The 5,354-nt window shown below is 37.9% G+C and overlaps 1 protein-coding gene across 4 annotated transcripts in view; it reads left to right on the top strand.

The window, feature by feature from the left end:
• The window catches only part of MYOF (myoferlin), a 165,401-nt gene that overhangs the window by 54,248 nt on the left and 105,799 nt on the right, over positions 1-5,354 (top strand). The gene's annotated exons all lie outside the window — the stretch shown is intronic.

The raw sequence follows: 5,354 nt of genomic DNA, 5'->3' as shown, positions 1-5,354 counted from the left end.
TAGATAGATAGATAGATAGATAGATAGATAGATAGATAGATAGATAGCAATAGGTGTGTGAGACAGCTAGGTGGCAGAGTGGATGGAGTGCTAGACTTGGAGTCAAGAACATCTGAATTCAAATCCAGTCTCAGAAATTTACGAGCTGTATGAGTCACTTAACCCTCATCTGTCTCAGTTTCCACTTCTATAAAATGGGGGTAATAATAGCACATTCCTGCTAAAGTTGTTGTAAGCATAAAGGGAGACATTATTTGTGAAGTGCTTTGCAAACCTGAAAGTCCTATAGAGATGTTAGTTGTCGTTGTTACATCACGTGTGTTCATAGTGATTTGCATCTTGTCTCCTGGTTAGAATTTGAGCTCTTTTAGGGCTGGGAATGCTTTTTGCTTTTCTTTGTGTCTCTGGTGCTTAGTGCAGTGCCCGACATACTGTAAAAACTTAATAAATGCTTGTTGATTGACTGTCCCTATTTATCCTTCCCAGCTTCTATATTGTTTCAGAGGAAGGGATACCTTTCCTTTTGCCAGGTCAACCCTTTTCATATTCTCTTGTTGTTATCATCTCCCACCTCCTCTGGGACCTCAAAATCAATATGCCTAACCATGTAGGACTGGGGAGTGAGGGAAGTTATGCATTTGTTGGGAGAAGGAAGTCGGCCTTTGATGAGGATGGAGAGAACATCTGGGGCACAGCCTGGGGGTGTAGGAAGCAAACTCCAGGACTGTCCTTTTGGCACCCTCTCAATTTCTGTACCCTGGGGCAAGGACTCAGTTATTCCACCCTAGCGATGATTCTGTTGAGAACCACTGCCATCACCAACGGAAAATCAAATTTGAACTTTTGTCTCTGGAGGTGCAAAGTGATGTGTCATATAATTTCTTCTCTCAAGCCTTTTGGTTCTGTTATTTTTTCTGGAAGGAATTTCCAGCGATCCATGTGGGCTGATCTCACTGTTATACAGAAGAATTACCCCATGTGGGAACTCTGCCAGCAAGTTACTCACTATTAGAGCATGCTTTGTAAAGTTTATGCTGAAGTTAATTGTGAACATGTTTTTTTTTTTACTTCTCTTCTAGTTATTCTTTGCTCTGTACCCCCTCAAAGGAAAACCACTTGTAATGAAACTCTTAGCCAATACACTTAAGATCATTTATAGCTAGAGATATACTATACATATGCTTATATTGTGAATTAGTACAATTATATATGTGTGTACATATATGTATACATATGTGCATTTACATGCAAATGTGTGTACATCCCATGCTTTCTAGCTGACCTTTTTTGATTGTTTTCTCTAATTAGAATGCAAGCTCTTTGAGAGTAGGGACCCTCTTACTTGCTTATATTTGTATTCCTAGCACTGAGAATAGTGCTTGGTATATAGCAAATACTTATTAAATATTCTCTATCTTCTTTCTTTATATCTGTCAATCTGTCTTTCTGTCTGTCTGTATGTATGCAACACCAAGTTACTGATATTTTTAGCAGTCAGTATGACATCCAATTCCGATGCTCATGCATGGTAACCAACTTGGCCTCTCAGGGAGGCACTGTGCCCTAGTGGAAAGCACACTGAATTTTGGAGGCTGAGAGAGGGCCCGAGTTCAAATCCCATCTGCCACTACCCATGTGATCTTGAGCAAATCTCGCAGTTCCTCTGGGCCTTAGTTTAATCATCTGTGAAACGACAAAGTTGGATCAGGTGAATTCTAAGGTCCTTCCAGTTCTAAATCTATGATCCTATATGGTAAATAAGTAGTGAGATATTTGGGAAGGCAATAGTTAACTCTCCTTTCTTCCTTATATATATATTTTTTTTCTGAAAACATCTGTAATTTATAACCTTCCTGAGCTTAGCTAGAGAGCCTAAAGGCTGTAATCTCCTTTCCCACATAAGTTTCCTGAGAAGGCTGTTCATGTTTTTTTAAGCTGGGCCCTAACTTAACTATACTCTCTTATTTTTCTGTGAAAATACAACAATAACAATAAAAGCAACAGAAGCAAAGTTCAACCTCCTCATGTCGCCATGTTTTAAAACACCAGGAAGACAAAGGAAAGAGTTCCGATTTGAGTGTGGCTTTTTCTAAAGGAAGTCAGTTTGTGGTCAGGCTGAAATGTTCTTGTCCCATGCGTAGGAGGCCAAGTCATCATTTTCCAGGCTCTCTGAGTATTTTGTAACTAGGCAACGTTTTAGAAAATAGGCCAGGGAGGCCCTTAGTCTTAGCCATGGAGAGCAGACTTCTCCAAAGGGAATGTTTTATTTCAACCTTCATCAGCTGTAATCTTATTAAAAGTTATAGTTATATACCCACATTCTTTCTCCAACTGAAACCGTTTCTGAAACTATTTTTTAGTTGGGAAAGTCTCTAAAAGAAAGTAGCCTCTTCCTTCAAGAATTAAATATGCAGTTTTTTCCTTGTTTTTTGTATTTACTGTAGTCTCTGCAAAGGATTAATAATTTATGAAGGGAAATTGTTTGAAGGTTAGGAAATGGGGTACAGTACTTCCCAACAGGGGTATTTTGACTGCTCAGAGCCAATAACTGACTTCATGCTTATTTTATTCTATTCCCAGTCAACTGCCCTCTTGTTAGGAAGAAAAGCGAGCATATGTAGGCTGAGTCAGAATACAGAATGTTGAAACTCTGTGTGTTAGTGATGAGAGAGGAGCCACTCAGGATAGGATTGTTCTGGAATTTTGCATGCACATACGTGCTTTTAAAACTGCTAAATAGTATTTATTATCAAACATAGACACATGTTAAGTAGATTTCTTATAAATTAAAAGTTCAAAGAATTCAAGAAGAAGAGAGCAGGAAATCTCTGGCCTTGAGACCTAAGCTGAAATTTCCTAAATAGGTAAATACTATATAGAGAAGCAGTGTGGAGGAGTAGAAAGGAAAGTAGATTCATTCAAATCCCACCTCAGGTGTTTACTATCAGTGTGACCCTGGGCAAGTCACTAAACCTCTCCAGGTCTCAGTTTCCTTTTTTGTAAAGTAAGGAGGCAGAACTAGATGGCCTTTTTAAGATTCCTTCCAGATCTAAGTCTGAGATCCTAAGAATACTATGTATAAAGTCTTAATCTAGAATTTCAGAGCCTGAAGGGACCCTGGAGATAATCTAACCCGCCCTGCAGGCGAGAAACATCTAAATTAGGAGGTGAAACAAAATAAAATAATATAAATACACAAATACACATCCGTAAATGCAAAATACTATGCAATTAGAATCACAGAATCAAGAATGCTCTAGAATTGTACACTATAGAATTAAGCAGGATAGCACAGTTGAAAGAAGCCTTGTCTAGCAATTGGGAAACCTGGGCTCTAGGGTTGGCTCTGCCATTAGCTATGAATTTGGGTATATTTTTGCCTCTTTATGCAGTTTTGCCATCTTTAAAATGAAAGGGTTACATGATTATATTTTATTTATTATCATTTTAAAATTATATTTTAAGGTCCTTCCATCTCTAAAATATTGTGATATAGGATATGCCAGATGAAATGGATCATAGAGATTATTGAATTCAATCTCCTTATTTTTAATTTTTTTTGTCTTTATTAATTTGTTTGTTTACTTTTAGTTTACAAGATTAAGTTCCACAATCCCTTGAGTTTGAGATTTTCTCTCCCCTCTTTTTCTTCCTCCCCCATGGTCTCCTTATTTATTTTATAGATAATGTCTCACTTTTATCCATCACTTTAAAGCTGACAAAGTCCTTTCTACATAGCAGCCCTGTAAGGTAGGCAAAGAGGCATTTGCATGGCTCAGCACTGAGCCAGGAATAGGGATGGACCTGAGTTCAAATATGGCCTGACATTTATTCTCTATGTGACCCTAGGCAAGTAACTTAACCTCTATTTGCCTTCTGAAGAAGGAAATGGCAAACTACTCCAGTATCTTTGCCAAGAAAACCCCATAATGGCATCACAAAGAACTGGACATGACCAAACAACAACAACAAGGCAGGCAAGTTATTACCATTTACGTTTTAGAAATGAGAAAACTGAGATTCAGAAACGTTGAATCATAGAATCCTTGATTTAGACTAGAATGGACCTGAGAGTTCACTGGGTCTAACTTCTTCATTTACCTTCTCATCTAAAGAATCAGGAAATTGAGGCACAAAGAGGTTAAATGGCTAATGCAGAGTGAAATAAGCAGAATGAAGAAAACATTATAGACAATGACTACAACAATGTAAGCAGAAAATGAGGAGATTCCTTCCTCCAGGCCTTTGCAGACAAGGTCCATGGGGGTGGAACATTGCATATATTTTTAGACTCTTGATATATGGATAGGTTTTGCTGATTACTTTCTTCTTCTACTTTATCTTTTTAAAAAATATTGTTAGTGATATGGGATGGCTCTCTGGGAGGGGGAGGGAAGGGATGCTTGGAGAAATTCTGGTGATGTAAATGCAGAAGATATCAATAAAAATTTATTATTTTTAAAAAGAGGCTAAGTGACTAGTCTAGGATTATTTTGTATCTGAGGTGAGATTTGATCTCAAAGGTCAGTGTCCTCTGGACTTCAAGGCCAGTCTGTCATCCTCTTACATAATGCTGCCTCCTCTGGAAGTTAACTGTCTTGCCACAAGACTACACAGTCAGTCAGTGGTGGGCTCTGAACTTGAACACAGTTCTCCTGATGTTAGTGCCTCAAATAAGCTGAACCCATAATTGAGAAGAATTCTTTTCCTATATTTGATTTTGAAGACAAAAAAAATCACAAGGAAACAACTCCAGGAATTTATTTTAAAAATCCATCTTCCAGAACATGTCCTGGAGTCAGTCCCTAATCAGCACAATCTCCTACAGCTTCTGCTGTACTCAGAATAGTGACCTGGTAACCCTGAAAGAATTCTGAATCTTTGGAAAAGCATAGCTGTACTCACTCAGTGGCCAAAGCCTCTTAAGACAGGAAATGAGGCTACAAGTATTTCAAAGGAATTTTTCAACAAAAGATGAAGCAAAAAGGCTTTCTCGCTCAGGCCCCTCAACCCTCCCTCCTATCTCTGCCCTCATACATTTTGTAACAACTTGTGAGTCTCTCTAATTTATTATGGATTATTGTGTATCATATTATTGGTGAATAGGTTATCTTCCTAGAGCAGGGGTTCTTAACTTGGGGTCCATAGACTTCTAAGGTATCTGTAGATAGATATCAGAGGGGTCCATAAACTTGGATGAGAAAAAAAAATTACACCTTCATTTCTTTTTTCTTTTTTTCTTTCTTTTCTCCTTTCTCTTTCTTTCTTTCTTCCTCCTTTCTTCCTTCCTTCCTTTCTTCCTTCCTCCTTTCTTTCTTTCTTTCTTTCTTTCTTTCTTTCTTTCTTTCTTTCTT

This window comes from Petaurus breviceps, unplaced genomic scaffold, assembly GCF_028583685.1.
Source record: "Petaurus breviceps papuanus isolate PSGF00001 unplaced genomic scaffold, PetGlider_PUasm1.0 37, whole genome shotgun sequence".
NCBI lineage: Eukaryota > Metazoa > Chordata > Mammalia > Diprotodontia > Petauridae > Petaurus > Petaurus breviceps.
The sequence above is the reverse complement of the archived record's forward strand: the minus strand, read 5'-3'. Positions and strand labels throughout refer to the sequence as shown.